Source organism: Protopterus annectens, chromosome 5.part0, assembly GCF_019279795.1.
Source record: "Protopterus annectens isolate FY-2018-M chromosome 5.part0, PAN1.0, whole genome shotgun sequence".
NCBI lineage: Eukaryota > Metazoa > Chordata > Ceratodontiformes > Protopteridae > Protopterus > Protopterus annectens.
In genome coordinates, this window is record NC_056735.1 from 160,443,227 (window position 1) to 160,467,784 (window position 24,558).

Genomic DNA, 24,558 nt, shown 5'->3' on the forward strand with positions numbered 1-24,558 from the left:
AAGTTCCCCTGCATGTAGTAGATCCCATTATTGGAGCAAGTCAGCATCAAGCTCAAGTACCAGAGCTTGTTCACAATCTATGGAACCATTACCCTCATTGTCCTTAGGAGACATTGTGTACAACACTTTCCAAATCTTAGTAAAATTTTGAACATCAGTAACACAAGCAGTACTCACCCAGAACTCACGTTGCAGAGAGAGACAATACTGCATTTTTTCCTTATCTGAAAAACAGTAAATAAGCAATATCAGATGAAATAAATCAAAAACAAACTTAATTTTTTAAGGCAAGTAAACGTTTCTCTGTATACTGGTAATTTCATCAGCGCAGTGAAACAATCACCATGTATAGCCCTAAATATGTTTCATAACACCTGCTATTCTACACTTCAATCAAAGTCTACCAGTATAACTAGCACCTGTACCACAAACCCTTCAGTATTGTGCAAATGATAATTGCTAATACTTTATGGGCCCTTAGGTGATTACTAGGCTAATGACCACAGGGGTCCTTTTTAAACCTAGCCATTCTCCAGAAGTAAATCAGATAAGTTTTGACACCCTATGGGTATTTTAATTATTTTTTTCTTGATATAAGGAGAAATGCATGATGTGTAATGTAAGTTGGTTATGCAACACTCAGCATAGCTTACAAGTTACACAGCATGCATCATGTAGTATAAGTGTGGTTTTCCACTGTCGCATAGTGAATGTCACATCCCATAGTTGTGGACTGTATGCCATCTCTTCACCTGTGTAGCAGTATACCATGCATGAGCCTGCTGCAGGGCTTGCTGTGCTGTTGCCATTAGATGGCTACTTTTGCTATCATCACTTGTGGGAGAAATGATAGAGGGAGCTGCATTGCCACTATTGGTGACTAGTGTTGCTGTTCTGCACCAGACTAATGCATGATCATGTGCAAAATGCAGCAGCTGGTAAACATTCTGCATATAGTAGCGTGGTCATGCTAAAGGCCCCTCAACTCATTCAGACAACAGAATGGGCTTTGAGCAGGTCAAACACTTGCTCAGTTATTACCCATGTCTGGGACAAGGTAGTGTTGAAGATCTCTGGGGATTATGTACTGGTGTCATTAGTCAAGGTTCAACTGGATAATCTGTGACACCTGTAAAACAAAAACAAAAAAGGGGGAGTGATTATTCAATAATACCTTTGTCACTCTATAGATACAGAGATTACTATGATTAGCAACAGCATAATGCTTTGCATGTACCAACTTGGTGACCAGGAGGAATCCTACCATGCAGAAAGAAGTGGTACAGTGAGCCTGTGTGCCAAATAGGAGAGTTATGGACACTGACATAATGTTGAGGCTTATGCACCCCTGTGCATCATACACTACTTGGTAGTTGATGGAATTCTAGCCCTTTTTCTGTTTCTTGCTTTGATACCCATCCATTTCTTGTACAACAGGACTCTAATAGCAACATCGGTGCAATGTAACATGCAAAGGACCTCAGGAAAGCATACCACTCCAAAGAAGGCACGCATGGTATTGTCTCACTCCTGATTTGAAACTGTGACACTGATCTACATGTGCCAAGAGTATGCCAAGGCAGAATCCTATGAGATACCTATCCCAAATGTTCCTAGCACATTTCTGGAATGTCACCATGCAAGTATAGAAAGGCTATACACACCTTGATATCCACATGTCTAGTGTAGAATATGAACAGCCGAAGTATGTGTTTCAAGGGAATTGAGTATGTGACAGTTTGTGTAAACTGAGATGTACTGAGTACTGTGAACTCTGAACTGTGAATAATGGAAAAATACTGAACAAACAAGATTCTACCTGAAGGCAGGAAATGTGCCTTTTATGGAAGTATATCCGATTTTCTCTTCTGCCTAGAAATATGATGATGTGAATTGTCTTATGTTTACGGGTAGACCTTTGATTGGTTAATTGCCCTGTGTAATGATCTAATTGGTTCAGTTTTATATTTTTGTACTATCAGCAATATCACCAGTATTTAAGCTTGTTTATTCCTTTGTTCTGGGAGTCTCCCTGGTACTTTCCATGAGGCTCCCGCACGTGTGTACTGTTAGTTAATAAAAGCCACTGAAAGAGAGAAAGAAATGTATCTGTCTTCATTTTTAAAGTAATGCACGACTTTACAATTGGTGCCGTTTACTCAGATCTGAATTAAGAGCAAGCTGCAGCAGTTGAGAACTGAACGAAATACTGCTAAAAGGGCCCACAACAGATTTTTCTGTTTCTGTAGTATTTCTTTCATTTTTCTGTCCCTGTCTGTGTCTGCCTTCTAAAGTTTTATGAACAAAAAATTTTTTTTTATTATTATTTTTATCTGACAAAGTTATGATTTTTCTCTTTCAGTCATTTTAAGGTAAGTGGCATGCATTTCTTTTCTGCTTCGAATACGCAGTATGAGAGTGGGGTTAATATGGAAAATAAACTGGCGTCATACGTATGAAAGGAGGAATGAGAGTGGGGAATAAGACGTTTTTATAACGTCTTAGCTAAACCTGTGGTAAACAGGTATAGCTTATTGTATGAGTGCGGGGTAAAAAGACGTTTTTATAACGCCTTAGCTAAACCTGTGTTAAACAGGTATAGCTTCTTGTATAAGAGTGGGGTAATAAGACATTTTTATAACGCCTTAGCTAAACCTGTGTTAAACAGGTATAGCATCTTGTATGAGAGTGGGGTAACAAGACGTTTTCATAACGCCTTAGCTAAACTTGTGGTAAACAGGTATAGCTTACCGAGTGATAGTAGGGTACTGAGGGGTCCTGAGTGAAAATGTGAGTGAGTGCGGGAAAAATAAATGAGCCAGAAAAAGGTACACCAGCTGGTTATATGTTTTATCGGGTGTCCCGAGACAGTTGTATGTTTTTAGATCAGTGGATCGCCCTTACTAAGGACGACGGCGATCTTGCTTTTCTGGAAAATGGTAGTTTTAATAAAGATGTTCTGACTAATTTACGAAAAAAATTAAAAAAGAAAGGAAAAATACCAGGGTTGTGCTGGACAGCTTTTAATGATTGGATGTGTGAGGCAAAAGAACGGGAAAAAGATTCGGTCGTTAGTCGTCTTAAGGATAGTCAACAAAAGTTAAAAGAGCAGATAAAGGAACTGCGACAAACTACTAAAAATCTAGACATAGCTAATGGTAAACGTTTAAAAGAACCCACCCTTTAAGGGATTATATCCGATTCAAGAATTAAATAAACTACAGATACCTGAATCATCTGAAGATGATAATCCATGGTTCCCCCCACCCCCTACGGCTCCTCCACCGCAATATCAACCTTCACAACTACAGGATGGAACTGTTAGTTCCACAATACAGAATGAAGGCCGGCGGATGGAAGAGCAAATCATTCCAGACCCCAGATGGGGAGATCAGGTGATAGGAGGCCAGCCTAGCCGCCTGGCTATAGAACAACCTGACCAAATAGATACAGGCAAATCATCCCCTAGAGTAATCTCCTCTAAGATAAAGAAACAGCTTAAAAGAAAAGTGCAAATGCTTTTTGACCCTAGGCCCAGTCAGCCAAAAATACCTGAAAAAACAGGAAAACGGTTTATTCACACAAGGGTAAATATTATAAGCAATGCCCAATTGTGGTTAAGGACAAGGATGGTTACATTAGTCCAGATAAATCTCATCAAAGCTTTACTTCTGATTTGAGCACGAGCTCATCAGACGAAGCAGGAGTATTTCCACTGAGGGAGGTTCCAAATCCAGCACATGCCAGAGATGCGGAACAACCGGCTACTGTAGTCATACCTAGGGCATGGTCGGCAGTTGATTTTCAAGCTATTACTAAATCACTTCCGCCCATTTGTAATAATCCAGCAAAGTTTCAATGCGTATTAGCAGGACACATATGTTTACAAAATCCTACTATAGAAGTAGTTAAAGCTGTCCTCCAATACACTGTTCCAGCTGATCTGATGAAATGTATCTGGAATCATGCTAATGTCCCCACCCCAATACCAAAGCATAACACACAAGGGGAAAACGGTTTTGAAGCAGTTAGACAACGAATAGTTGATGCTATTATCATCATAGTGCCACCTACCCCAAAATGGTCTAAGATTAAGTCAGTCATACAGAGAGAAGACGAACCTATAGATGAATACTTACAATGACTTACTGATGCCTTTAAGGCATATTCCAGATACCCAGAGCCCACTGAAGGGCCAGCACAGAGCGGGCTGTCAGCTGCTTTTGTGGATGGGTTACACCCTCAAGTGAGAGATAAATTAAAAGAAGTATGTTTGAATTGGCCTAGTCTGGGCCTGCATGAGTTAGTTCAACAAGTACAATACCTATCTGACCATTTGGCTAAAGAAAAGAAGGATTTATAGCTATCCCTGTAAAAATAACTCTAAAACCTGGAGCAAAGTTGCCGCGAGTACCACAGTACTCTCTGACGGCTGAGGCTATTTCTGGTATAGCCCCTGTTATTTCTGCACTAGCACAGCAAGGGATAATAGTACCCACCACAAGCCCGTGTAATACTCCAATATTTCCAGTAAAGAAACCTGGTAAACAAGCTTACAGATTTGTACAGGATTTACAGGAAGTTAACAAAGCAGTTATGCCTGTCTTCCCAATTGTGCCAAACCCTGCCACTATTTTAAACTGTATCCCACCTACAGCTAAATGTTTTACAGTAATAGATATTTCATCAGCTTTTTTCTCTATCCCAGTACATTCTGATAGTCAATATTTGTTTGCTTTTACCTACAAAGGGCAACAGTATACTTGGACTCGATTGCCCCAGGGGTAAGTAGAATCTCCGACTTTATTTTCAAGGGAAATACATAGGCAATTACAAGACTTACAGCTACCGTCACGTTCAGTTCTAGTCCAATATGTGGACGATATACTTATAGTCTCCCCAGACAGTAACGCCTGTAAGGAAGATTCTCTTTTAGTGTTAAAATTTCTAGCAGCACGTGGATTTAAAGTGAATAAATCAAAATTACAATATTGTCAAGATAAAGTACAGTATTTGGGACACATAATTGAAATGGGTTCTCGCCGGATACTCCCAAACCGTATCAGTTCTATTCAAACTGCACCTCGTCCTGTAACCCAGAGGCAACTTAGAGGGTTCCTTGGTCTAGCAGGATACTGCAGACAGTGGGTGTCTAATTTTTCAAAAATTACCGCCCCTCTGTTGCAACTCTTGAAAAAGGACATTACAGACCCTCTACCCTGGATGTCACAGCATGATGAGGCTTTTCAGGCAATCAAAACAGCCCTGGTAAATCCTCCTGCCTTAGGATTACCGGACTATTCTAAACCTTTCGTTTTCTTTTGTTGCAAACGAAATAAGACTGCTCTGGGTCTCTCAACCCAGCAACGCACTGGAGGATACTGACCAATTGCTTACTATAGCACTCAATTGGATCCGATTGCTTCTGGTTACCCAGCTTGCTTATGGGCTGTGGCTGCTGCTGCCATCTTGGTAGACATGGCAGCTCCACTAACCCTGGGACATGACACTGTACTAGCAGTCCCGCAAGCTGTTCAAGCCTTACTTTTGAAAACTAAAACACAATATCTTTCAAATGCACGCCTTACTAAGTACGAAATAAGTTTAATGGGAAATCCTGCCTTATAAATTAAATGCTGCCCACCACTAAACCCTGCCTCTTTAATACCAACCTCAGACGAGGGTGAAACACATGACTGTGTATTAGTAGTTAACTCCGTTCTTTGTCCTAGGTTGAATTTATTTGATATTACCAACCTCAGACAAGGGCGAACCACATGACTGTGTATTAGTAGTTAACTCCGTTCTTTCTCCTAGGTTGAATTTATTTGATATTACCAACCTCAGACGAGGGCGAACCACATGATTGTGTGTTAGTAGTTAACTCTGTTCTTTCTCCTCGGTTGAATTTATTTGATATTACCAACCTCAGACGAGGGCGAACCACATGATTGTGTGTTAGTAGTTAACTCTGTTCTTTCTCCTAGGTTGAATTTATTTGATATTACCAACCTCAGACAAGGGCGAACCACATGATTGCGTGTTAGTAGTTAACTCTGTTCTTTCTCCTAGGTTGAATTTATTTGATAATACCGACCTCAGACGTGGGCGAACCACATGATTGTGTGTTAGTAGTTAACTCTGTTCTTTCTCCTAGGTTGAATTTATTTGATATTACCAACCTCAGACGAGGGCGAACCACATGATTGTGTGTTAGTGGTTAACTCTGTTCTCTCTCCTGGGTTGAATTTATTTGATACTACCAACCTCAGACGAGGGCAAACCACATGATTGTGTGTTAGTAGTTAACTCTGTTCTCTCTCCTAGGTTGAATTTATTTGATAATACCGACCTCAGACGAGGGCGAACCACATGATTGTGTGTTAGTAGTTAACTCTGTTCTTTCTCCTAGGTTGAATTTATTTGATATTACCAACCTCAGACGAGGGCGAACCACATGATTGTGTGTTAGTAGTTAACTCTGTTCTTTCTCCTAGGTTGAATTTATTTGATACTACCAACCTCAGACGAGGGCGAACCACATGATTGTGTGTTAGTAGTTAACTCTGTTCTTTCTCCTCGGTTGAATTTATTTGATATTACCAACCTCAGACGAGGGCAAACCACATGATTGTGTGTTAGTAGTTAACTCTGTTCTTTCTCCTCGGTTGAATTTATTTGCTATTACCAACCTCAGACGAGGGCGAACCACATGATTGTGTGTTAGTAGTTAACTCTGTTCTTTCTCCTAGGTTGAATTTATTTGATATTACCAACCTCAGACGAGGGCGAACCACATGATTGTGTGTTAGTAGTTAACTCTGTTCTTTCTTCTAGGTTGAATTTATTTGATAATACCGACCTCAGACGAGGGCGAACCACATGATTGTGTGTTAGTAGTTAGCTCTGTTCTTTCTCCTAGATTGAATTTATTTGATATTACCAACCTCAGATGCAGGCGAACCACATGATTGTGTGTTAGTAGTTAACTCTGTTCTTTCTCCTAGGTTGAATTTATTTGATATTACCAACCTCAGACGAGGGCGAACCACATGATTGTGTGTTAGTAGTTAACTCTGTTCTTTCTCCTAGGTTGAATTTATTTGATATTACCAACCTCAGACGAGGGCGAACCACATGATTGTGTGTTAGTGGTTAACTCTGTTCTCTCTCCTGGGTTGAATTTATTTGATATTACCAACCTCAGACGAGGGCGAACCACATGATTGTGTGTTAGTAGTTAACTCTGTTATTTCTCCTAGGTTGAATTTATTTGATAATACCGACCTCAGACGAGGGCGAACCACATGATTGTGTGTTAGTAGTTAACTCTGTTCTTTCTCCTAGGTTGAATTTATTTGATATTACCAACCTCAGACGAGGGCGAACCACATGATTGTGTGTTAGTAGTTAACTCTGTTCTTTCTCCTAGGTTGAATTTATTTGATACTACCGACCTCAGACGAGGGCGAACCACATGATTGTGTGTTAGTAGTTAACTCTGTTTTTTCTCCTAGGTTGAATTTATTTGATATTACCAACCTCAGATGAGGGCGAACCACATGATTGTGTGTTAGTAGTTAACTCTGTTCTTTCTCCTAGGTTGAATTTATTTGATACTACCAACCTCAGACGAGGGCGAACCACATGATTGTGTGTTAGTAGTTAACTCTGTTCTTTCTCCTAGGTTGAATTTATTTGATAATGCCGACCTCAGACGCAGGCGAACCACATGATTGTGTGTTAGTAGTTAACTCTGTTCTTTCTCCTAGGTTGAATTTATTTGATATTACCAACCTCAGACAAGGGCGAACCACATGATTGTGTGTTAGTAGCTAACTCTGTTCTTTCTCCTCGGTTGAATTTATTTGATATTACCAACCTCAGATGAGGGCGAACCACATCATTGTGTGTTAGTAGTTAACTCTGTTCTTTCTCCTAGGTTGAATTTATTTGATAATACCGACCTCAGACGAGGGCGAACCACATGATTGTGTGTTAGTAGTTAGCTCTGTTCTTTCTCCTAGGTTGAATTTATTTGATATTACCAACCTCAGACGCGGGCGAACCACATGATTGTGTGTTAGTAGTTAACTCTGTTCTTTCTCCTAGGTTGAATTTATTTGATATTACCAACCTCAGACGAGGGCGAACCACATGATTGTGTGTTAGTAGTTAACTCTGTTCGTTCTCCTAGGTTGAATTTATTTGATAATACCAACCTCAGACGAGGGCAAACCACATGATTGTGTGTTAGTAGTTAACTCTGTTCTTTCTCCTAGGTTGAATTTATTTGATACTCCTTTGCAAAATCCTGATTTAGTTCTTTTCGTTGATGGATCCTGTTTAAGAAAAAACTCTGGAAAATTCCAAGCTGCTTGGTCAATCTGCACACCGACTGAAGTATTGCAATCATCACGATTACCTACAGGCGCCTCCGCACAGGCCGCGGAATTAGTGGCATTATCACATGCATGTAAACTAGCTAAAGACAAGTCTGTTACTATTTATACTGATTTCCGTTATGCCCATGGTGTTGTTCATGATTTTGGCATATTATGGAAAGAACAAGGGTTCTTAACATCTTCCGGAACACCCATTAAAAAACATTTTTATATCAATAATTTATTACAAGACTTATTGTTACCTTCTGAAATTGCTGTTGTTAAATATGCAGCCCATCAATCCAATGACACTTTCGAGAGTAAGGGCAATAATTTTGCTGACTGAGCTGCTAAACAGGCTGCTTTCTCACAAACTGTTTACAGTCACTTTTTGCAGCCATTACAATCTATGAAAACTTTTGATGAAACAGTACTAAAAGCTTTACAGAATGAGGTTTCAGAATCAGAAAGAAAAACATGGCTGGCTCAAAATAGTTTTAAACGATCTGATTTAATTTGGCAACATCCAGATGGCAGATTGGTCTGCCCCCTATCCATGCTAAATTCCCTCATTAAAGCTTATCATTTGCCAGCCCATGTTGGGGTACAAGCTTTAACAAAACAAATCCAAAAGGATTGGTTTGCCCCAAAGCTTTCTGTTTCTGTACAGCACTTTGTGAGCAAATGCTCCATTTGTTTACAGTACAATATTTCCAAAGGCACAATGGCTCCTGCACAACCCTTACCAAAACCATTGGGACCATTTTGTGCTTTGCAATGGGATTTTATTGAATTACTACTTTGTGCACATTTTAAATATGTTTTAACTGTTGTTGATGTTTTTTCTGGATGGTTAGAAGCATACCCTTGTGCGAAAAATGATGCTATCTCAGTTGCTAAAAAACTCTGTTATGACTTTATACCTTGATTTGGTGTTCCTTGTTATATATATTCAGACCGTGGAACACATTTTACAGCTCAATTAATTGACTCACTGTGTACTATGTTGGGCATCACTCCACTGTCCATATAGACCGCAGGCATCTGGAATCATAGAACGCATGAATCAAACACTGAAAAATAGACTAGCAAAAATTACTACTGAAACAGGCCTCACTTGGGTACAGGCCTTACCACTAGCTTTGTTCTCTATGAGAGCACGAGTACATCCTACTAAAGGCCTTTCTCCTCATTAAATTCTCATGGGCTGACCTATGCGCATGCCCATGACTCCACCACCACCCTTTTCTGAGTACGATGCCTTTGATCATGATGTTATTGTATACTGCACTTCTCTTGTTTCTTTCTTACAGTGTTATCACCGCCAAGTAGTAGCGGCACAACATAACCCTGATCCTTTTACGTCTTCTGAACTACAACCAGGCGATTGGATGTATGTCAAGTCTTTCTCCAGAAAAACAGCACTGCAACCTCGTTGGAAGGGGCCTTACCTGGTTCTATTGACAACATCTTCAGCGGTACGATTACAAGGCTCACCAACCTGAATTCATATATCACACGTTAAGAAAGTCGTCCTTTCCAAAGATCAAACACCTCTACCTTTCACAGCTCCAGAATCTCTACCTATCACTTCCTGTACTTCAAGCCATACTGTTCCTGCACCTGATAATGTCTGACACTTCTACAATTGGAACACTTCTCCATTCTAATACAATTCCACCGAAACCACCATTTCCACTAAGGTACTGTAAAACAATCTTGGTGGTTATTTTTGCTGTTCTTATATTTCTGCTGTGACCATATCTATTTTCTGCTACAGTAACACCTCATGCCAACAGAACTGCATGGCATCCACCATTCAATACCTACTAAGCTATAAAATATACTTATGCATCATCCCTTAATGTCTCCAATTGCTGGATCTGCACTGCCATTCCTACGGTTCATGGGGAATTGATGCTAAATATAGTTCCTTTAGGGATTAAAGAGACATGGATGAATCTGATCTATGACACATCAAGAGTTATTTCGAAACACAAAGTAGCATTACAGTTGTCTGTCCGTCAAAATGGAACTGTGTGTTTCCAGAAACTTGATAAAATCAGAGTAGGGTGGAGCCATTGCAACAAAACAGTGGTATATAACTGCACTGCATGGGGTTGTGTAACAGATTTCTCACCTATATCAAGAATTGTAAAAAACTCTATAGCTAACTTTTCCCAGGAAATAGAAACTGTCTACTGGAAAATATTTGAAGGGCGGCAGAATGCTGAGAATCACTTTAAGCCTATCAATATCACCATTAAAGTAAAGAACTGTTATTTTGTGTGTGGAAGAAAAGCATATAAATGGCTACCAGGAAACTGGTCTGGCAGCTGTTTCCTGGGTTACCTAGTTCCAGCTATCCGACATGTATCTACATTACCTAAGGGAAAAATTCAGAATGTTCAAGAGGTCAAGAAGCCTGCCAATCCGGTAGGTAAAGTCGAATGCTTCATGGATCTATCATCATGACCTGGCTCATGCTAGTACCAAAGGACTGTCCCATATTAACTTGGGTGATGATGTACTATCATGGGCTGGTATAATTCTGTCATACGGAGCAGTAAAATCAATTTGGGAACTGAGAATGCCCCTTTTGGGATGTACCTTACCAGACACCTGCAGCAACTGGAAAGACCCCAAAACTACCTCACCAAGAGGATCAAAGGGCTCAAACAGATGCCATATGCTGCCCGGTTAAAGAAACTCCAGCTCTACTCAGTGGCATACCACCTGTTCAGAGGCGATCTGTGCCTGACGTATAAAGCCATGTCCAACCCGGAATTAATGGACATGCTGCACCTCAGAAAATCCAAATCCCATCGAGCTACATGCTCGAGAGACTTGAACCTCAGCACTGAAATAAATAGGACATGCTGGAGGGACAGATTCATAACCCAGAGGCTCCCTTCACTCTGGAATAAAATCCCAGTCCAGGTTAGGCAGAGTCCCTCATTGACTCTCTTCAAGAGGAATCTTGATGAGTGGATGGGAGATCATAGGTTTACCCCGGGTATCACTTCTGTGTCACTTTTAGACAGAGGCACAGTATACTAACCTCGAAAAAGGGCATAGCAAAATAAATTTAAAATGGGTGGCGAAAGCCAAACACATTCTGGCTAGGCTTATAAATGCCCTAGGGCAGATAGCCTAGTATGAACCTATGAACCTATGAACCTATGAGAAAGTTATCTAAACTGCTCGAAATGTTGAGCAATGCTACATTTTCTGCCATAGAACTAGTAACTGATGAACTGACTGCTATGAGGGCTGTAGTACTCCAAAACCATATGGCCCTCGATTTCACACTAGCGGCAAAAGGAGGAACTTGCACTTTAATCCAGGAGGAGTGCTGTATGTTTATTCCTGACAATCAGCACGAAATTGAAAGTCACCTTGAACTGATTCAGAGAATTTCCAAACTTTCAGAGGCCAAAGATGCTGATAGCTCAACATGGGCTTGGTTGACCAACCTTTTCCCAGGTTGGGGAGGTGGACTGTTGAAGCTGATTTTGTTAATTGCAGTATTAGAAATTGTTGCTTTCATTGTCTTATTTTTAATCAAAGCACTGATTTTGAAATTAATGTCCTCAAAAGCTGTGAAAAAAGTGCCTACATTTTATATGCCTGCAACTATGACTGTAGATAATGAAATGAAAATGTCTCTCAATGATGAAAAGACTAGCAGCATGGTTATGCTAGATTTGTGGCAGATGTATGACAGGTTAAATGATGATGCTTACACAGCATCAAATGGGGGATTGTAGAATATGAACAGCCAAAGCATGAGTTTCAAGGGAATTGAGTATATGACAGTATGTGTAAACTGAGATGTACTGAGTACTGTGAACTCTGAACTGTGAATAATGGAAAAATACTGAACAAACAAGATTCTGCCTGAAGGCAGAAAATGTGCCTTTTATGGAAGTATATCTGATTTTCTCTTCTGCCTAGAAATATGATGATGTGAATTGTCTTATGTTTATGGGTAGACCTTTGATTGGTTAATTGCCATGTGTAATGATCTAATTGGTTCAGTTTTATATTTTTGTACTGTCAGCAATATCACCAGTATTTAAGCTTGTTTATTCCTTTGTTCTGGGAGTCTCCCTGGTACTTTCCATGAGGCTCTCGCACGTGTGTACTGTTAGTTAATAAAAGCCACTGAAAGAGTGAAAGAAATGTATCTGTCTTCATTTTTAAAGTAATGCACAACTTTACACTAGGAAGGCCACACATTTCCCCATTCCCTATCTGCAGGCCATACATACTAACCAAACCTTGTATTATATCCTATTCAGTCTAAACCTGTCCAAGATTTACTGCTCAGCAAAGTTCAGATGGGTTATCCTTTACCTATATCTTTCTCTTCTTGGCTATTGAGTGTCACATGGCGAACGTCGTTTTGGCATGAATGACTGAAATGAATACCTCAGAATGGAAGACACCTAAGCTGGGAGCAAAAACAACCATCTGTAGATGCTTTTGCAAACATTACATACATGCACTTGTTCATTAAAAAGTAATTATGAACCGCTCAAATGTAGGAAGATCTTATTTCCATAATATAGTTGCAGATTTTTCACACATGCCTCATTTACATCTCATTAATGCCTCATTTGCAAAAATCTTCCTCAAAATTGTTCAAACAACTACACGTCAGCACAACTACTGTATCTGAATTGTCCTTTGGCCGCACTTAGGTGCAGCCTCTGCACATGCTCACTGTGCTTATATGTAATGACTATAAATACCTCACTTTGTTTCGACCAAAAACAGCTTGCACTAAAGAAAGGCACCTCTTTTTGATATCTTGCATGGAAAGAAACCGATCAACTAATTGTTGTGGTCAGTAAAACATCTTAAAATATAAGACATGGGAAAAGAGAAGAACACTATCTTAATGAGACCATGCTGTGTTCAGTTGTCCAGTGAATGTCTAAGAACTGTAATGCTGATGCTTGCAACAGGGTGAATGTAAGAGAGTGTGAGAATAGGAGAGGTATATATTAATTCTGAGATTGTCATATCTTGGAATATTCTCCATATTTCAAGGTAGACTGATCTGGAATTAATATATATATATATATATATATATATATATATATGTGTGTGTGTGTGTGTGTGTGTGTGTGTGTGTGTGTGTGTGTGTATATATATATATATATATATATATATATATATATATATATATATATATATATATATATATATGCAACAGGGGTGTGGTGACATGGCCCCCTTGTACGCTGGAGGTACAGGGAGCCTGCAAAAATGTATTAAAAGTGTATGAGGGGGATTTGGAGTTTGATTTTTGTCAGAATTGCAGTTCAATACTCATAGCATCAGGAACTGCAGTACTGAATCTCCTACTTGTGATAGAGAAAATGTTCTTCTGTCACACATTACTACAATACCCTTGTCAGTATGCCAGCACTTCAGAAGCACATGCTTGTTATTAACCAGGTTGGATGACTTCTCAAGTAACTGCACTATTGCTCTATCAACAAGGTGACAATGAGCAGTGCCATTTGGAATGATGTTAAAGAAAATTAGATTAGTATTCTAAGCCTGTAAGTGCACATTGTATGTTTAAATGTTTAGAAGAATACTTGCAATGTGTAGGAAGTATGCATGTTTCCATAACATGTAATTGTTATATAGTATTCAGATAGAAACATTTCTACTCAATTTTCCTAAAGCAATCAGTCATTAACAGAAAAATCTGGGACAAGACTGTGGATCACGGAACAAGCTGTGGCCTGCCTCTCATCTTGGGTTTGGTGCTACTGTTTTGCTTCTGGTCAGAGAATAATCAAATGGGCATTATTATCCCAACAGTGTGAAGCTGTAGTGAGACCAGCATTAGTAGTAGCCAGGTAGTAGCCAATTAGGTGACTACCCTCTTTTCATCATGCTTGACAAAACTAATTCTTTCTTTGCAGTATGTACTGCATGATTAGTTGCTGTAAAACCTAATTTCAGAATATCTCCCAAAATACTTCATCCATAAATCATCAGGGTATACTATAGTACTTTTCTCAGGTGTTTGGCGGTGCCTTATATAGACATATGCACCATGAGATGATAGTTGTCCTATAAAACCACCCTTGAAATTTCACCAATACCTCGCTGCACAGAGGGCAACTAGTTTGTGCAGTGTCAAGCACTACCCCCAGACTTCCAAACCAGATACTCCTAACTTTATAATCTCACCACAACTCTCTAATCAATAAAAATGGCCTGTTGCCATGGATATGAACTTCCTACTACCTCTGTTACCAGCCTGGTGGATATGGGCATCCTAAGACAATGCAGAAATTGCTTCATATTTACAGATCCATTGCCCTCACCAGCTCTTCTTCCATTGAAGACCAAAAAAAAAAGAATGTTCCTTTAACCGGTACACCAACCAGCTGGCTAGATGCATGTGACCCCCTCCCTACCTCCTGCCCAGCCATTCAGGTTGCTTTTCTGTGTCGTGCCCCCGACCCTCCTTGAACACATTTTATTAAAAATATATTTTTTTTATTTTTTGCTATAGTTTATACCCTGCTTGCATGGAACGGTATGGTGCTCATGTTTTAGTTAAGAAAAGAAGGTGTAGCATACTGCTTGCACCCTGCCTGCATAGAGCAGTACAACAGTCAGGTTTCAGTGAAAAAGTAGAGAGAGAGAGAGAAAAGAGTTTTTTTTTTACTTTTAAACTGTAGGAAACTGCTTTCTACAATGTAGCAAGCAGTTGCTACACTTTAGACCACATCTGAATCATTACACTACTCAGATTTGATCGCAAATGCAATACTGTCTTTTAAAATCTGGTACTGAGGTAGAGATCCAGGTCAGATGATCATATCCCCATAATACTGTCCCCTCAGGGCAGTGACCCCTCACACCCCACCCTAGCTACATTACTGTGTGAGAGATGTATTTACAGAATGTCACTGGATGCAAAGCTCTCACATAAAAACACCTAATATCAATCAGGCTGTCAGCAGTGCATACACTGCACCCATTAAACACAGCTAGACCCATATATGCATAGGCACTTAAATGTAACCTTCCTAAACCCCAAAGACCTCCTCCTCAAAGCACATATAACAAATACCCTCATCAGCTTCAAATGAACTTGTTCAAAACAACACCCACATCAACACATACTGCACACCTCATGGAGCCTCTACTTCTAAGCCGATAAGGCAAGCCACCAGACAACCCAGTATATCCTGATCATTGGAGACTCTGTAGTGAAACACACTGATGCCCCTCTCTCCAGGCTGAGCAAGGAGAAAGTCACAGTCATTTGCTTATCAGGATCCAGGATCCACCATATTATGCACGCACTCAGGCCAGTGGACTGTAAGTACCAATATGACTCAGTCATTGTCCATCTGGGTGTAAATGACCTGATACATACCTCCCTAGAATATAGGAAGAGTGGCATCATGGAGCTCTCAGAATACATGCCCTAGGCAGGTATAAGCCTAGCAGTGAGCAGCATTCTACCTTCTCCAAGGATGATGCCACAATATGAACAGAAGATGACTGACTTTAATATTTGGCTTAGTTTCTGGTGTCATTCTAAGCGGGTGCAATATTTGTCAGCATAAAAGGAGATGGTTGAAAGACCACAATGTTTTACCAGGGATGGTCCCCTCTAGGCTAAACAGTAATCTTATCTTTCACCATCATGTGGCAATGACAGTGAGGAAATCATTTAGTGTTGTACAACTTATAAATAAAGGTATGGCATCTAAGTCCAAGGAGGTTTTTGTTCCACTGTATTTGGCATTCAAGAGACTTTTCATCGGGTAAAATTCCCCCTTTGGTATATACCAAACCAGGCATACCCAACAACTGGAATATCCACAGAGGTTCCTTACCAAAAGGATACAGAGCATGAATAACATGTCCTATTCAGACCACTCAAAACTCTATCCATGTATTATGTTCTCTACAGGTTGTTGAGGGGAGAATTATGCCTGGCGTGCAAGATATTGTCAGAACCTACTCTGATGGAATTCCTGCATTTCCACAAAACAAATGGCACCAGAATTACCCTTTCTAAAGACTTAAATCTTGCCTGTGAAATAAATAGAACTTGCTGGAGAGACAGGTACATATCCCAGAGACTACCCCTTCTCTGGAACAGGCTCCCCATCCACATGAAGCACAGTTCCTCCCTAATCCATTTCAAGTGCAACTTGGACAACTGAATGGGAAACAGGAAATTCATCCCTGGTTTATCAGCTATGTCTCTAATGGACAAGCGCAGTCTGTAAAGGGTTCATCTTCCAGGCCTTTGCTTTTATAATGTTTCATCTTCCATGCCCCTGCTTATACTTACGAAGGGTACCAGACTTTTTCAGCAATTTGGGATGAATGGCTAGGCTTAAAAAGGCTCCAGTGGTCATTAGCCTAGTACACACCTATGAACCTCTAAAATAATTCATTGCTTCAGTTTGAACTGCTGTATCCCTATGCAACTACATTTGGGAATATTACAGAAAATGATCCCTGACATTTTCAGTTCTTTCTTTCTTTCTTTCTTTCTTTCTTTCTTTCTTTCTTTCTTTCTTTCTTTCTTCTCTTTTATTCCATTGCTTAAATTTTCATGTTGAAATTCACTACCACAAGACTACATCCATTTAGTCACACTTTTTTTAATTTGTGGAAACTGTGAAAGTATCATATAAATAAAATAATATATGGAGAGGATAATCAATATTGTGAACCCTTTTTTGTGTTGACATTGAAGTAAATGTTGAGTTTTGGTGTTCTTCAGTGCTATAAGTTCAACAGACCCATTAGCCAACAGCCACACACATACATTTAGCAGGATTCAAGTAAATTCTCTCCCATACTGATTGGCCATCGTGGGTTGGACAATTAGCACTACAGAGAAAACTTCTTATTCACATGTAATAAAGTTGCACAGAGAAATGCCTCATTTATGGCTTATTACAATGTCTCTAAATTGAGCCCTGTACTCCTAAATCTGACTACTGTAGTGTTCTCTCTACCAACTCACTCATTTTAGTAGTATAGGTAACTCCTACCTGCACATACACATATGCACGCAAATACACATGCACACACATATCTAAGCATGCATTGATATACACAAACACACACACACACACACACACACACACACACACACACACACACGCAAGGCTCGACTACGCTGATTATTACCACCTTCTAGTCCCATAGAAGTGACTAGGTGAATGTTGTCAAAAGGCAACATACTCTCCTAGAGAAAACAAAGTCAAGTCTTCTGAACCATTCTCTGAATCCCCCCAACCTGAGTTAATGAGGAGCCACCACTATTTCCAGGGGACAGCATATGGTTACTTAGCATTAGCCACTCTCTAAGACTACTGCATTAGCATGCAGCTTTTCCAACAAGACTGCTATTCATGCTTAGGCCCCTGCCAGGGGAAATCTACTGTGGGTGGAGGGTCTCTGAACTTGGATGGATTACCTTGATGAGGAAACCTTCAGTATCACGGTAAGCCTTTCAGAACTCCAAGGATTTAAACAAAATGAGCTATAAACTCTTAAAACATTCATTGGAATGGTGCATGATATAACTTCTGGCATATAATACTCATTTATAAAGTATATAATATACTTTCCTACATCACAAGTTGTTTCATACTAGTAAATCAAACATTAAGAGCATGGAAAGCATATTGATTTAGATACTGTCCTTAAATTATTCACATAAATGAGCACAACAAGCAAAATTATCTTAAATAACACATTAATTAGTTTAAGAAGGTGTTGGTGTTACTGCTCAAATATAGCTAGTACTCATTTACAACAAAGCAAAGATTGCAAATACCTAACAAATACAACCAGCCATCATTTTCTGGCTGGCTGCTCATTATATCTACAGTATATAATAATTATGCTTAGTTCCCAGTGGAACCTCATTACACATGGCTTATGCTTTGTAAAGCATGTCAGACCTCATACTATTTGAATGTGTTCTGTGTTTCGTTCTGTGGTATATCTTTTCTGTCAGCATAGCCAGAGAGAAGATAGAGAAATAGTCTAATGGAGACTGACTGACCTAATGAATGAAGTTTTTAAGTGGAGAGACAACTTTTTATATTAGCATGACATGCCTTATGCTATTATGTTCTGGCTTTTTAGTTCTGTTCTCACTGGGGTTTCTTTTCAAGTAGTTCTCTTACCAAGTGCTTCAGGGCTCTGAATTTAAGACTTCAGAGTATAGAACATAATACCAGTTGGAACATATTCTGTTCTTTTCTTCAAAGTCTGCTTATCAATTGCTCCGTGTTACTATTTTAATTTTAATACATGTTATTGCAAAAGGATGCAGTTGTTCAATATGCTTTCAGCATACCTTTATAAGTCTCAGTAAAAAAAATGTCTGGACAAAGCCAGAAAATAATGGGAGAACAAAGACCTTAAATCAGGTACAGATCTTAATTATCACTAGATTGACAGGCTTTGCATTAGCATGAATTTTCTGAGGCTAGGGAGCATAACATTTACATGTCTGTCATTATTTAGTGACTTTAATCCTCAGTGGCTTGCCAGAAAAACACATTTTATGAGGATAAGACCAAATATTTGAGTAAAAAACCCTGACATTCTGCAAAATTCTGGACAGCTGATAGGTATGGCTTCCAGGACAACAGCATAAAAAGGTTAGTTTACTTATTTTATTTACAAAGATTCAAAGATATAAATTATAAAGAAGCTTTACACTAGGCAGTTATTGCATTTGACATGACCCTCTGTATATGGAATGTGCTTTTGTTTTGTTTCTCTTTCTGTTTCTAATTGCTCTTGGTCTGCCAAGACAACATAACTTAAATATAATGTTAGGTGTAAGCTAAACCCTGCAATCTACCTGGGGGAGTGGTTGGTATAATGGTTAAGGTCTTTACCTCACAGATACAAGGTACAGGGTTTGACTGTGAGGGGTTGGGGATTAGCTTAATGGTTAAGGTGTTTACCTCACAAACACAAGGTAAAAGATTTTATTCTTGCCTTTGGGGAAATAGGCTAGGTCTAAAATGAACCATGAAGGCAGCTGCCCTAGTACTTATATATGCAGAAAGAAAAAAAAAGGTTTAAGTAATATAGGATATGCCTAGAAACCCACCATAAAATCAAAGTCAAACTTTAATTTATTAAAAGCAACATTACACAGAACATTAAGTATATGTAAAATGCATTTATTATGGAAAAATATGACGATAGTCAGACAATACTTTTCAAAGATTTTAAGATTCAAAAATAGCCATGTTGATATAGTATTAGTCATATATAACAAAGAACAAGGTCACTCCCATCAGTGTTATTTATTTTTTTACTGAGTTTTCTGACCATGAAAGTCTGAAAGAAGCCTGGAGAGAAAAGTTCTACAGTAAAAGTTACAAACTTGAGAAATTAGACATTAATTAATCAAATGGACCAATCAAATCAATCAACTCCCTTTTTCCCATTTTCTACATGGAGTTAGGGTGTTGTGTTAACTATCACCATCTCTCTTGGTTCAATCCCACACTCCTGCCTTCTTCGACACTCATGCCTGACTGCCACAGATCTTCTCACACACAGTCCATGAAACTCTTCGCCGGATGCCCGTTTCCTCTTGCCTTCTTCCTTCCTGTCTGTCCCAAATCTTCTTCACCAGATTGCCTTCTGCTTTTCTGCACATGTGCCTGAACCACTGTAATCTGTTCTCTTTGATCTTTTCTACAATTGGAGTTAGTTTGGCTTCTGCTCTTGTGTTCTCATTTCATCTGTCTCACAATGTGCATCCTACCACCCATCTCATGTACCTCATTTCCATCACCTCTAGCATCCTCATCTGCTCTGCCTTCACTGACCAGGTTTCTCTACCATACAGTAGTACTGGTTGCATCACTGTTTTGTACACCTTACTTTTCTTTTTTACTTACTTTTTCTGTTATATACTACGCCTGACATTACAAGCCAGTGGGCTGCAGCCCTCTGAATCTAGCTTTGACCTCTTCATTTTGACTTCCCTTCTCTTCAACCACCCCTCCAGCATACATGAAGCTATTACCCTGTTCCACCATTTTCCTTCTCTCTCAATTCTTGGCTTTTTTGAGTTCCCCAGTTTGCTGCCATTACCACTAAGGCCCCTGCCAGGGGAAAACTGTACTCAGTTTCATCCCATGTGTCTTCGGTATTTCATTCCATTCCCCTATTCTTTTCTGAAGTTCTTCCTCAGAGTCTGCCTATAATGCCACCTAGTCTGCATACAGCAACTTTGTTGATCTGTCCCCTCAAACCTGCTTGCTGATGTAATTCATCACCAGTATGAACAGTAGTGGTTTCAGAGGTGAACCCTGATGTACACCCACTCCCCCTAGGAACCCTTCTGTGAGAGCAAACGCTGTTCATACTTGAGTCATTGCATCCTTGTATGCAGCCTGTACTAATTCTACCAAATTTCTGGGACTTTGAAACACTGCAGGACTGCCAAAATCAATTTTCATGGGACCTTGTCATATGCTTTCTCCAAGTCTAAGAATGCCGAATTGGACTCTTTCCTCATCTCTAGCTTCTTCTCAACTATCTGTCTCACTGCAAAAAATTGGTTCAGTTGTGCTGCAGCCTAATCTGAATCCAAACTGTTCATCTCCCATCTTACTTTCTACTACTTTGTGTGTCCATTTATCAATCATCCTCTCCAGAACTTTCATGCAGTGTGACAGGAGTTTGATACCTCTGTACTAAACACAGTTGAGGATGTCTCCTTTCTTCTTGTACACTGGCATGAGTATGCTTATTCCCCTATCTCACCCAGTATCTTTATCATATCTGCTATGACTTCACCTGAGCCTGCTGTTTTCCCTGACTTCATTTTCCTTAGTGCTGTTCTTACTTCTTCTATGGTGGGCTCCTCTTCCTCTCTCATCATAGGCTGTGTCTGGGGTATTACAGCTTCTGTGGGATTTCCTTCATTCAGAGCCTGCTGGAAGTACTCATTCCATCTGCCTTCTCTGTCCTGTGGACTGGTGAGCAGGTTGTTGTTGCCATCCCTCATGAAGGGTGTCTGACTATTGTCTTTATTATTCTGTCTTTGCCTTGCATCCTGATATAGTTTCTTTGTGCCATCTCCTGAGTCACTTTCCAGAAGCTGGTAGAGTGCCTCTGGTGCTCTGCTTTTTGCTAATCCAACTCCTTTCTCAGCCTTTTTGTTGCCTAACCAGTATTCCTTCCAAGCCTGGTCTGTTTTTTCTATCTCCCACTTTTTCTTGCACTCTTTCTCTTATTTGATGACTTCCTGGACTTCTGCATTCCACCCCCAGCTTCCTTATTTCCATACCTGGCTCAGCCACATATCTGTTCTGTATTCCTCATCCATGCTGTTTTCAAGTGCTGTCATTCTTCTTCAACTCCACCTATTTCCTCCTCTTCTTGGGGTGCTAGAGCCCTGAGTAATTCTTTGAACTGTTTGCTTTCTCTCCAGTGAATTTCCAGGTCTTCAGCATGGTCTCTGTTGACCTTAGAGCCTTCTCTGATCACTGCTTGCTGCTGATTTTGGCAACCAGAAGTTTATGCTGCGGGATGACTGTTTCACTGAGGATGACTTTGCAATCACTGATTCTACCTTAGTGCCCTTTTCTTACCAGGAGAAAGTCTACCTGAGTTGCATGCTGGACACTCTTGTATGTGATCTTGTGGCTGTCTTGTCTTTCTGAGCCATGTGTTGGCTATTATCAAACCATTTGCCAGACATAAGTCTGGAATGGCCTCTCCTTCTTTATTCCTGTTTCTCCACCCATGTGAGCCCAGGTAGTCCTCATATCCTGTCATGTCTGTCCTGATACATGCATTCAGATCACCCATTATCATGACCAATTCATTTTGTCCTGCTTTATCTAGTGGGTCCTGCAACTGCTGTCTAAATGCACTCTTTTCTTCACTATCACAACCCTGCTGTGGGGCATAGGGCAGTATTAATAATCTAGCCTATCATTACACTGGAGTCTGATTGCAATGAGTATGTCACTAATTTAGACAATATCCCTCACTGCCTTCTGAAGCCTCTCTCTCACCACAATTCCCACACCATTTCTAGCCTGTCCTCCTCCTGAGTAGTAGACTCTGGATCCCAAGCCAAGTGGTTTTGCTGCACTGCCCTTCCATGTTGGATACATAGGATGTCCAGCCTCCTCTGTATCATCATGTCATCCACTTCCACTTGTTCTGTTAGTGAACCTACATCTTTATCATAAAAAGATTGTAGCATGTTTCTGTATAAAAACTGAAATGCTTAAAACAGTGTAACAAAAAAATTACAATGCACATGATAGTTATGCATGAATAATAATAATAACAAAAACATAACTGTAACAGAAAGGTTTTCAGGGTGGTTATTCAGCAGAATACCTGGTACAATGGAAAAGAGGAGCAGTTATATTAATTGCAAGAGGAGCTCCAATAGTGATAGAAGGAGATACAAAAGATAATAATGGCAGATTTGTAGTGCTAAGGGGCTACTGGCAAGAGAGGAGGATTACACTGGCATGCATTTATATTCCACCTAAAACTGCTATAATGGATCTTAAGAAAATTCTGGCAGAAATAATCAGTTTTCAGTGAGGAATATTACTTATAGGTGAGAATGGAATTTGATTTGCAGCAGTGAAGATGTGTCTGGGGAGCCCAGAAGGGAAACTATAACTAAGGATGGTAGATTTTTGAAGAAATTTATGAAAATATTTGGCATGGAAGATGTGAATTCAGTAATAGAAATTCAGAGTGAATTTACATATCATTCCCCAAGATATCAAAACTGGGCTAGGCCAGACAGAATTTAAATTTCACAGGAACGTGTGCATTTAATTGAATGTCTTGTTACCAGGGGCGGCTCGTGCTATAGGATTGCAGGACTGCAGCCCCCCCCCCCCCCAACTAGAAACAAAGAAGAAAAGGGAAATAAAACAGAAAAAGAAAAATGAATGAGTCCGGAACTCCATGCATGCGTGCTGTGCTTGGAGTTCCGTACTCTCTCAGAACTCCAGACTGCTCTGCCAGGCAGTCCGGATAAGAGAGAACAGTATTCCTGCCTTGCAGCCCAAAAGTCTGTGTGGTGATGACAACCGCGGAACACAACAACACCGGACTGCATCGTCAGCAGGTTGGGGCTTCTAGCCTACTCTCGCAGGAAACCAGCATCATCAGCAGGCTGTGAAACCTACCAGAAGGACCGGAAACCCAGCCGTTAGCTTGCGTGGGCTAAAGAGAGTGGATTTGCTGTGTGGACAGGAATGGAGACTGCTGAATTAATTCAGGTAGGCGTGCGTGGATGTGAACAGAGACTGCTGAACTAATGCAGGTGTGTGTGTGGATGGGAACAGAGACTGCTGAACTAATGCAGGTGTGTGTGTGTGTGTGTGTGTGTGTGTGTGTGTGTGTGTGTGTGTGTGTGTGTGTGTGTGTGTGTGTGTGTGTGTGTGTGTGTGTGTGTGTGTGTGTGTGTGTGTGTGTGTGTGTGTGAGTGTGTGTGTGTGTGTGTGTGTGTGTGTGTGTGTGTGTGTGTGTGTGTGTGTGTGTGTGTGTGTGTGAAATGCCTCAGAGAACACATGGTGGTGGGTACAGAATACTTCAGGCCTGAGCCCTGTACCATGGATTAAGTGGCAAGGGCCTGAATACCCTACCCACCACCATTTGTAAAAGAAGTTTGCACATTTTTGCCTCATATTTGTTCTGTTCCTCATAAAATCTGTGGTTTCTGTATGTTTGTTTTCCTTACATAGTCAGTGGTGCACTGGTAACATTATTGCCTGACAGCTACAGGTTCTCTGGTTTGATTCTCAGCTGGGGTGCCTGTGTGAAGTCTGCATGTCCTCCCATCTCATGTTTGTTCTGTTCCTCATAAAATCTGTGGTTTCTGTAGGTTTGTTTTGCCTTGCACAGTCAGTAGTGCAGTGGTGCACTGGTAGCATTGTTGCCTAACAGCTATGGGTTCTCTGGTTTAATTCTTGGCTTGGGTGCCTTGTGTGTGGAGTCTGCATGTCCTCCCATCTTACAAAGACATGTGTCTGCAGTGTTTCTCCATGGGACTCTGCTGAAAATTTGCTTTTGTTCCAAGTCAGACTTTCCTGGTTAACAAATGTTAAATAAATAAAAATAACAGGCCTTTGAA